At 27.4% G+C, this 12,017-nt stretch overlaps 1 long non-coding RNA gene across 1 annotated transcript; it reads right to left on the reverse strand.

The window, feature by feature from the left end:
* Window positions 1-7,877: 7,877 nt before the first annotated feature.
* Window positions 7,878-9,377, reverse strand: LOC114168447. Its single transcript, XR_003600673.1, has 3 exons — window positions 9,216-9,377; window positions 9,038-9,116; window positions 7,878-8,146 (listed from the first exon to the last, which is right to left on the reverse strand). It is a non-coding gene; the product is annotated as an uncharacterized LOC114168447 (long non-coding RNA).
* Window positions 9,378-12,017: the final 2,640 nt, after the last annotated feature.

Genomic DNA, 12,017 nt, shown 5'->3' on the forward strand with positions numbered 1-12,017 from the left:
TTGATAAATATAGTTTATTTTAAATAGTTTTTTCTCTTGCAATTCGTTATTTTTAAAGTTATGTATATGATGTACTGATAGGTTTATTATTTTTAGGTCTTAAAATTTAATGTGAATTTCGGTTTTACCTTTTGAATTTTCAAAATTTAGTTTATTCTCTCAAATACATATTTAATCCCCTAGATTTACTGTTTATAACCTCGAACTGTTTTAAAAAATATATATAATTTCATCCCTTCAAATTCAGTGCTTAAAAATTAAAAGTATTTTTTAAACTTTGAAGCGGTAAAAAATTGGGAAAATAAAAAGTAAAATTTTAAAGACTTTAAAAAACCTTTTTTTTTTTATATAGAAGATTATTTCCTTTTTGAATTAAGTTGGCACTCAAATATTCACTATTTATATGTTCGTAAAAAGGATAATATTATTGAAAAGAGAGATAAAACAAAAAGAACTGTAATATCCATGGGATCAAATTTATTGTTCTCAGCTTAAAAAACATCATTGAAACTCGATGCTAATATAACAATACAATGTAATAAAACTTTTAAATAATAATTAACTTTAATGAGTAAAAAATGTTAGTTAATATAATAATCGATTTATAAAATAAAAAATTATTAATTATTGAAACGATCATTATTATAACAATACAATGTAATAAATTTTTTAAATAATAATTAACTTTAATGAGTAAAAAATGTTAGTTAATATAATAATCGATTTATAAAATAAAAAATTATTAATTATTAAAACGATTATTATGAATAAAGAATTATAATAAATTATTAAATTAGTCATTAATTAATTTTAATTTTGATATAAATAAAATTAATTTTGATAAATAAAAAATAATTTTAATTTTGAAATAATCAGTATATAAATGAAAATATTTATTTTAATTTTTGATATATTTTGTATATTTGAGACCGTCATTATTTTTGTACACCTAGAATAATGTTAACATTCCAAATATATTATCTGAAAATCCACTATTGAATTTAGTTTAATAAAAAGGAACTACAATTTTTTAAAATACTTTAAAAGCAAAAAATATATTTAATCTGATAGAAAAATGTATTATTAAGTGTGACTGAAACATCTGAGCTTAAACTACAATCTTTCATGCGTCAAAATTTTTACACGTGTTTAGACTCATATTTGTATTCTCCAATTTAATTAGGTCACATACGATGAAATTTGCAGGAGAAGAAAAATTCTCCAGGTGATCACAATGTGTTTAACGATAACACATGATCATCTTCATTCAAAACCAGAATTATTATATTATTATAAACACTAAGATGTTGAAATGGTGAACCTACAAAGAAAAGTTAGTACAATGGTGGTTATATCTATGTACCATGCGAAAGATAATTCATTTTAGGTTAAATTATACTTTTGGTCACCATTTTCTAGCAAAATATTAATTTGGTTTCTCTATTTTTTTCTATTTCAATTAAGTTTTTATTTTGAGAGATTTGATGCAATCAAGTCATTCCCGTTAGTAGTGTAGTAATGGTGTTAAATGGAATTTTATGGGTCAGTTTCTAAATTTTTTTATTTTTTTCTGAATTATTTATTTATTTTAAATAAAAAAATTAAAAATTTGCCACGTGTCAAGTTAACATCGTGTCACGTGTTACTATTATGTCAGGTGTCATTTTCTCATTCTCAATTTGGTTCCTGTATTTTAATTTTTGTCTTAATTTAATCCCAAATTTTGTAAAAATTGTGCAATTTCATCCCCTCCAAATTGAAACAAAAATTAACTTTTCTATAAATGTTATACAAATGTTTTTATTAAATTTGATTTTTTTATTCAAATTGATATTTTTATTATATATTTTCAACAAAACTAAGTTTATTTAAATTTGTTTCACATTCAATTTTACTTAAAATAGTTTTTAAATTTTAAATTTATTTGTTTTTATTGTTACATAAGCTAGTTAATTTTTCTTAAATTTATATAATTTTTATTTTTACACCAACTAAAAATTTGTATAGAAATTATTGAATTTTACACATTTTAAAAATATGTAATAATTTAAAATATAAATTCAAATAAAAAACAATATTAAAATATGATGTAATAAAATATCAATATAATTTATGATTTTTTTTTTGTTATTAGCAATATTTTCTATTAACAACTTTAAAAAAATTTAAATAAAGTTTAATGTAAAATATAAATTAAAATAAACTTAATCTTGTTAAAAATATTTACTTGAAATATCAATTTTGATTGAAATATTTGTGCACATTTATATAGAAATTAAATTTGGTTTCAATTTAGAGAGAGACAAAATTGCACAATTTTTCAAAAATTTGGACTAAATTTAGACAAAAATTAAAATATTGTGACCAAATTGAGAATAGAAAAATGACACATGACAAATAGTGACACATGACACTATTATTGCCATGTGGCATGATATCAACACGTGACAAATTTTTAATTTTTTTAAAAATTTTAAAAAATTAATAAATAATAAAAAGAATTTAAAAAAAAAATCTAGGAACTGACACGTGACACCCCATTTGACGCCGTTACTACATCACTAATGGAGGATTTGATTGCATCAAATTTCCCAAAATAGAATCAAATTGAGATAAAAAAAAATCGACAGATCAAATTGATATTTTGCTACGAAAATGAGGATCAAAAGTATAATTTAACTTTGATTTTAATTTAGTCTTAAATACATGTTTTGTAACTTAAGTTTTGGTTTTGATTTCTCCTTATATTCAATGTCACGTATTAATTACACTGTCTTGTAATTAATGAATTGTATTAACTATTATTAAATTCTTAATTATATTGTTTTATAATTAATGATTTTTATTAATTATTATTAAATTACTATAACTGCATGTTTTTAATTTTATAATAATTCAGTGGTTTAACTTATAAATATGTCTTAAATTTTGGATAAATCTCGGAACTTTCAACTCTTTAATAAATTTTTATGATATATCGAGTATATAATAAATTTAAATTTTTCAATTGAATCCTTTCTCTCTTAACTTCACCTTTTTTTTTCCTGTTAACTTCCTAATGTCACTACTATTAAGTGGCTGACATGCATGGTTATTATATTGAGAAGTTATCCTTTTAGTTGTTGCCACGTATAATTTTATTATTTTATTATTTTTAAAATTTTATAAATTATAATTTTATAAATTATAATTTTATAATTTTTAAATTTTATCGTTAAATCATCGTATTGTTATATCATAATATCATTATATTGTTATATTATCATATCGTCATATTATCATATCGTTATAACATTATATTATCATATCGTTATATAATCATATTGTCATATATTGTTATATCGTATATGATCATATTGTCATATCGTTATATCATATATCGTCTTACCGATATATCATATATCATCTTATCATTATATTATTATATTATCACAACGTCATATCGGTATATCGTCATATCTTTATATCGCTATATTGTTTTATCGTCATATCGTTATATCATCATATTGTTATATTGTCATATCACTATATGTCGTTATATCGTCATATCATCATATGTCGTTATACCGTCATATTTTTATATCACCATATCATTATATAATCATATAATCATATTGTTATATTGTCATATCGTCATATAATCATATCTTTATATTGTTATATCGTTTTATAGTTATATTGTTATATATTATATATATATATATATATATATATATATATATATATATATATTTTGTCATATCGTCATATGTATAAAATTATAAAATAATAAAGTTACATGTGGTAATAATCGATTAAGGTGACATGACAAAAAATAAACACGTTAACCATCTAATAATTACATCACTAAGTTTATCAAAGTCAACCGTAGGGATCCAATTAAAAATAATAAATTTCTTGAATACTCAATATACTATAAAACTTTAGTCGAGATTCAATTGGAAGTTCCCAAATTTATAAGTACTTAAAACATTAAATCACTTATAAATTATAAATTTTTAAAATAAAACATAACACTTTAATTACTTAGTAAAGATACTACACATATTTACTTTTATATATAAATATTTTATAGTTATGCAGAATATTTAGTTATAATGTATTATAATTATATTAGTTAGGAATTTGTTATTTTCCAAAAATAGTAAAAAAGCTAAACTTAAAATAAAATATTAAAAAGGATGAAGAAAATAAGAAAGTTAATTAATTAAAAATGGTATTATTATTAAAAGAAGAGAAATAAGATTAATTTATAAAATAATTCTTACAACAACAATTAATAATAATTAAAGTAAATAAATATTCAAAATTAAAACTTAGTATAAATAATAGTTGAGATTACCTAGACGAAAGAGAAGAAAAGACAAAGAATAGAGAGATGAAGAAAAAATTTGTACCATTATTGTTGAACTAAAAATAAAGGAGATTTGTATCATTTTAATTATTTTATTAATTTATTTGACAAATTCTATTTATTTATTTATATTTTTGTAAGTGTTATTTCACAAGATTTTAGATGAAAAAAATGGTGATATTTAAGTATTTGACCTTAGGTTTTTGAAGATGTATAATGGAAAGCATAAAGAAAGTTGTTTAAACAAAAAGAAAAGAAGAAAGAAATATGAAAAGAGTGATTTGATTTTATTTGGATCCATCATTTGTGGATTACATGAAATAATATTCATATAAGAAAACAATGGTGGATGATAAAGATAAGACGAAAGAGCTAATTAACAAGGATATTGGCACGTGCAATCTTCGATGGGACTGCAGTGTCCACTCGCTAATTTTCCACGCTTTTTGGTACAATCACTTTGACACTGACTCTCGTGACAACTCCCAGTATACAATGTCTCATCACACCTTCTTGCTTCTACCATTTTCATTCCTCCTTCATTTTCTACATCACAAACACAATTCAAAATGCTCAACTTCATAATAATTTAACTCTTTCACAACAAATAATTCATTTCAAACCAAAACATAACATACCAATCTCAATGGAAACAACAAGCAGTAGAAGTAAAACTGAAGTGATGAACTTCATGTTAAATGATCTTTCAGTAATGTTAAGTTGGTTACTCTTTAGTTCAACTCTCGAAAATAATTCTTTGTGATGATTTGGTATGATGTATGTTGTGATATATATACACTAATATTATCACACACGTTTAATAAAAATAATCAATACCTTTTCTCTTGTAAATCCTACATTTATTAATATATTTATTAAGAGTAAGACCAATTTAAAATATATAAGTGAGAGTAAATCATCTTATAAGTTAATTTTTGCAAGATTGAGTTAGACTTAAATTCAATTTTTTATGTGCATTATAAGTTTTGTTGGATTTATTATTCATTATCAGGCCATATACAAATAGGAATAATCATCATGTTGAAAGTTCTACATCGACTAGAGATAAGACCAATTCATAATATATATAAGTGGGTGCAAACCTCACCTTATAAGTCGATTTTGTGGGGGTAGCGTTAGGCTTAAAATTCATTTCTTAACATATAATCTTACAAACTAATTTTATAAAAAAGAATTAGTCTCACTCATTTCTTCTGTATTTGGGTTGAGTTTGGCTTTTTTTAGCCAACGTATTGGATTTTGACAAATGCAAACCTAATATTTTTGTGATTTTGGTTTGTATTTGGGGTTGAACATTATTTTGGATTGTTTTGAAGTTTATTTAGATTTTAATCACAACTATAATTTAGTTTTTTTGGGACTGAAGGAGAAAAAAATGTATTCATTTAATCCATCAATCCGTGGTGAGCCGGACCGGGTTCAAATTTTTTTGGTTCGTTAATAAGTAAGTCGGGTTGGGTTGGCTCACCAAGTAGCCAACCCATTTGGTTCGTTAAATAGTGAGCCATGTTGGATTGGCTCACTAATGTTGTGTTTAGTTAAGGGACAAATTTGTGAAGACGGATGCAAAGCCAAAAATGAAGAGAAAACACGAAAAATGATAAACAAAATGGTAATTAAAACCAAAAAATCGAGGCAAAATTTTCTTTGCTAACTTTCTTCACAAAATAGCAAAGATTTGCAAAGAAACTTGCTGAACTATAATAAAATATTAATGAAAATTTATGATTACTATATTTCTCCTTTGTTCGCAGGGGAAAAAATTTAATTCACATAATATCAAGAAATATAAAATAAATATCTAATAAAATAGTATAATATAATAAAATAACAAAATTATTATTATTATTATTTACATAATAATATAATTACAAAAAATAAAAAATAAAAAATAATTATATATTTGTTATTATTATAACATAATATATAAAAAACGAATCTAACGAATCGATTCGTTATATCTATAAAAGTAATAGGTAGGAAATACTTATGAATTTTATAATTTTGTAGGAAATAATTATCCATGAAGAAATTACTTGTCAATTAAGATTTTTAGAAACAATAGCAAAAAAAAGTTCATTTAAATTTTTTTAACAAATTTGTAAGAAAAATCTCATATAATATGAATTTTTTTTTAAATATATGATTTTTTATCTTCGTTCAAAACCAGAATTATTATATTACTAAAATGTTGAAAAATGGTGAACCTACATAGAAAAGTTAGTCCAATGGTGGTTATATTTGTGCAGCATGTGAAAGATAATTGATTTGAATTTAGTCTTAAATACATGTCTTGCAACTTGAGTTTTGGTTTTGATTTGTCCTTATATTTACCTTTCAATGTCACGTGTTAATTACATTGTAATTAATGAATTATAATTAATGAATTGTAATTAATGAATTGTATTAACTTTTATTAAATTCCTAATTATATTAGTTAATAAATTTTAATAATTATTATTAAATTAATATAAATGCATATTTTTTGATTTTATAGTACTCTAATGGTTAAAATTATAAATACTAATAATTATTTATGGTATATTGACCAGTCAATAAATTTAAATTTTTTAATTGAATCCTCTTCTTTCCTAATTTTACTTTTTTTTTTTGTTAACTTCACGATGTTACTATTAAGTGGTTGACATAGTTATTATATTGTTAAAATTTTATAAATTATAATTTTATAATTTATGATTTTATAATCTTATCTATATGTCTATATATCTATATATCGTGTTATTATCTTATTGTTATATCACCATATCGTCATATAGGATAGGTCTGATAACGGGTAGAACAAAGTGTTTAAGAAAGTTCGCTAGGATAGACTCTAACTTGGCTTTGATACCATGATAGAAGTGAGTTTGAAGTCTAACTCAACCATACAAAATCAGCTTGTAAGGTGAGATTTGCATTATCTCTAGTCGATGCAACATTACAATCACTTAACTAAGTTAGCAAAGTTAACCATTGGGATTCAATTGAAAAAAAAAATTATTAAGTACTCAATACAATATAAAAATTTAGTCGAACTCAATTAAAAATCCTCAAATTTATCAAGTACTTCAAACTTAATTAAACCACTTATAAATTATAAACTTTTAAAATAAAACATAACACTTTAATTTCTTAGTAAAGATATTATCCATCTTTATTTTTATTTGTAAGTATTTTATAGAAATTTTAACCATAATTTTACAATAATACATACTTTAACATCTAAAATTTTATAATGCAATATTTTTTAGTTATAATGTATTATAATTATATTAATTATGGATTTGTCATTTTCCTAAAATAAAGATAGAAAAAGAAATAAGAAAGTTAAAATTAAAATAAAATATTAAAAAGGATGAAGAAAATAAAGAAAGTTTATTAATTAAAAATGGTATTATTATTAAAAGAAGAGATTACCTAAACGAAAGATAAGAAAGATAAGGGCCAGAGACTATGTGTAACGTCCCATTTAATTAATAATCGTAATTAAAAGAAACGCCACACACACATAGTACAACAACGCAGTCCTAGGGTCCTTAACACAATCCCTACAAAAGTAGGCACACCAAGATGCCAACAGAACCAGATGGAAAGTCTAACAGAGGAAGGTAGAGTATTAAAGCATAAAACAATACATGGGCCATAGCCCTAAAGAAAACCCATTAAGAAATTAAAGTCCAGCCCATGGAGACTATGCAGTGGAACCATCACCTCCCTGTTGCCCACGGGTGTTCCTCGCATCTGCTCACATCAACAAGTTGATGATCATCGCTAAAGAGAGTACCACACAGCAGAACACACAACAATAAAAGTAGGGTAAGCTAGAGCACAAAAGATTTCATCCATGCAATCAGATATATTTTCACAATCTCATATACTCATATCAACCAAGCATGTTATGACTTCCCAGACAATACACTAAGACACTAAGACACGAGTCGACTCAGGTCAACCTTTATAAATCATACTCATTCATATACAACGGTGGAATCAATACCATCTCACCCTTTCTAGAGCACGAATACTAATTTGTATCATCACACCATAACCATGTCCCTTTTGTACCAACCATCTCGTTTAAGTCTCATGTCCATCTCATACCAAAATCATGCATACAGTTTAATAACCACAAATTTCCATGTGTTTCACAAGCCTCATACTTTAATTAGGGTAGATCCATACCTCAAACAGTTCATAGTTACCAAACAGAGAAAAACGACGCAACCTGCAGCGGGTCTCGCTTTGCTCAAGCCAGAGGCCTTTGCTCAAGCGAGGGGAATGCCCTCGCTCAAGCTGCAGGCTCTCGCTTAGGCGAGACTGCGTCAAGGGGCCTGGGAATTTCGCGAAGGCTCGCTTAGGCGAGGCCATCTCGCTTGAGCGAGATGGTCTTTCGCTCAAAACACAATTCACTCGCCCGAGCGAGTATTCGTGAAAAAACTCCTGGGCGAGGACCTGTTATTCTCGCTTAGGCGAGATGAGCTCGCTTGGGCGAAAATAACAGGTTCCTCCCACTGTTCAACATCTGCAATCCAGAAACAGTGCACTCCCACACCAATCATTCAAACACGATTCAATATACATTCAATATTATTTTATGCACGCAACAGATGAAATAAACCACACACTTTATCATACACAAATGAGTAATCTTGCTTCCCGTACCTGGGAAATGTTTAGCTAGAGCTCCGATACTCGAACGGTGGAAAGCAGTAGTTCAAGGAGTAACTTTGAGAGCTTAAAACTAATGGGACAAGGTTAGAACGAATCTCCTAGGACAAGCTCTAGTGGAACTCACATAGAAGAGATGAAATGGACAAAGCTCGAGTTGGAAGGGACTTACGCGGAGTGGAAGAACGAGATTGAGCTCGCTTGGCTATGGTGATTCCAAACCCTGGCAGAGGTGACAACAGCAGCTCAAGGAGGCACAAGGGTTTCTGTTTTACGAAAAAGAGCACAAGGTTAGGGTTAGGGCAGATTAGGTCTAATCCTTCCCCTTTGGGCCAGCCTCTAGGCCCACAAGATTGGGGCAATCCTTAAAACAAAAGGGGCAGAATAAACGGGCCTTACACTATGATGTACAAATATGATATATGTATCACATACGATACATGTTTGATATGTCGATACATTTATTTTAAAAATAATAGGACACGATACGTGATATATACATAATATATGAATATTGAAAAGTGTGCAATAATTCTTAAAAACATAATAAATATATGATTTTTATTGTGTGAATCCAAATTAAAATTATATGTACTAAAGTTGTCAATATAAAAAAATATAAATTATTGTCATCATACAAGTACAACTCTGCAAGAAAACTCTTAAATAATGACAAATTTTAGTAACAAAAAATATGTTAGAGACCAATTTAGAGACTAATTTCCTAATTAGAAACCAATTTAAAAACCAATTATTTTGGTAGCCAAAACATCGGTTGCTAATGTTAGTAACAAATTTAGAAATTAATTATTTTGGTAGTCAAAACTTTAGTAGCTAATATTAGTGAACAATTTAGAAACTAATTCATAATATAAACTATTTTAATTATCAATTAGAGACCAATTAGAATTTTTTGCAACTATTTAGTTGTCAATAATTTTTAGTTTTTAAAGTGGTACCAAAATTTGTCACTATACTTTGACTATTTCTTTTTTCACTAAAATTGGTCATTATTCAAAGATTTTCTTGTAGTATACTACAAATTTATAGATTATGTACTTCATTGATAAGTATCGATAAAATATCTTGAAGTATCGGACACAAATACGTGACCCAAGTTGAAGTATCGATGCATCATAGATTTTATCTTTTGAAAATGGGTGTCATGCAATGCGAGCGATCAGATAGAGACTAAAAGTCTTTATACATTTTTATTTATTATATTTTTTAATATTTTCAAAATAAGTGTCATGTGACGCAAACAGTCACTAAAAGAGAAAATAAAGAAAATAATTTTTAATTTTTATCATTTTTGAAAACTATTTTAATTTTTATTTCTATTTAAATATTTTTATTTAAAAAGTGAGATATATAAAATTGATGGAATAAAAATGAAATCAAAAATAAAATGTGTGAAATGTCAACTTAGAAAAAATGGCAAAATTGGAAATGAAAACATGAGAGTGCATAAGTGAATAAGTGAGTATGTATATGTAATAAAAGAAAAAAACAAAATTAACACATGACTCGATGGATGCATATTTAAAACGCGGTGCAGAAAGTAAAACACAACCTAACCCAAAATAAAAAATAATTAGATGAGTGTGGGGTGTGTGCTTAGTGAAATCGTAGGTACAGGAAGTAAATTAAAACTAGATGTGAGGTAGTGTGAGGTTATTGCTGGGAAGTGCATGAAGAAAAAAAAGCAAAACCAATGGCCCAATTATGTATTATGTAGCAAATCTGCATAGGCATGGAAAACAAATGGCCGAAACACACAACACCTCAAAGTCTTCTTCCCCAACTTCATCTTCAACCTCACGATGCCTCCTTGTGCGCAGCCACCAGAACAGACGCCAACGCTATTCTGCCCATTGCCAGATCGCCGGCGACGACTTCGGTCACCATCTTCGCGCCATTACCAACAGCGACGTTAACCAGCATCTACGGCGGCGCTGGCAACCACCTCGCCTCCTTCTTCCAAGTTCAGCCTGGAGTTTCCCATTTTTCCTCTTAAACGTGCAAAGAGTGATTCCTTTCACATGATTTTCATACCATTAACATTAACATCCAACAACAGTAAGAATAAAATATGATAGCAGAGTTGAAGATCGTGTAAAGATGAATCTGTGTGTGATCAAAACCATCCTCTTTGTTTTTGTGCTTGAAGAAGAATGACCATTCCGAATGGCAGTTCCCCCCTTCAATATTGCGGTTATCAAAGACTCAATCAACTGTTCCCGCTTCGTTTTTACCACAATTTTATTTTGGATGGTATAAAACAAAATAGTGGTGGAGAAACGAAAACAATGGGCCATTCAGCCCAATTGGTTAACAAGAGGTGCACACACTAAAAACAAAGGGTAAAAACACAAATTAATTGGGGGGTTTCTCCCAGCACCCCCAACCTTTCTCCTGTACCCTGATAATTACATTTTTATCTCCCACAAAATTGTCTCACACAAACCACCACCAGAGACTACTATGTCTCCACTATAAAGAAACTTCTCTTGTGCTCGACAAGGATTGATTTACATGGTCAAACTATTCGCAAGCAAACATTCTTGAAAAAAAAAGGAAACGGATGTCGGCATCCGCAATTTGAGTCTCTGAAACGGATGTCGACATTCGCTATGGAAAAAAAACAAAAAAAAAATAACGAAACAAATGTTGATATCCACAATTCAAATTTGCGAAGCGGATGTTGACATCCGCAATTCAAATTTGCGAAGCGGATGTTGACTTGTGGATGTTGACATCCGCAATGGCAAAAAAAAAATGAAACGGATGTCAACATCTGCCAATTCAAATTTGTAAAGCGGATGTCAACATCCACAACTCAAATTTAGGGTGCAGGAGGTGGGTGGATTATTTTACTGTTTCTTCTTTTAATTTTACTGGTTGGCAAAGACAAAATTTAAAAGAGTTTTGGAAGTACTAGAGAATGTTTTGGGAGTACAGGGAGAAGCCCCCT

This window comes from Vigna unguiculata, chromosome 11 (genome assembly GCF_004118075.2).
Source record: "Vigna unguiculata cultivar IT97K-499-35 chromosome 11, ASM411807v1, whole genome shotgun sequence".
Taxonomy (NCBI): Eukaryota; Viridiplantae; Streptophyta; class Magnoliopsida; order Fabales; family Fabaceae; genus Vigna; species Vigna unguiculata.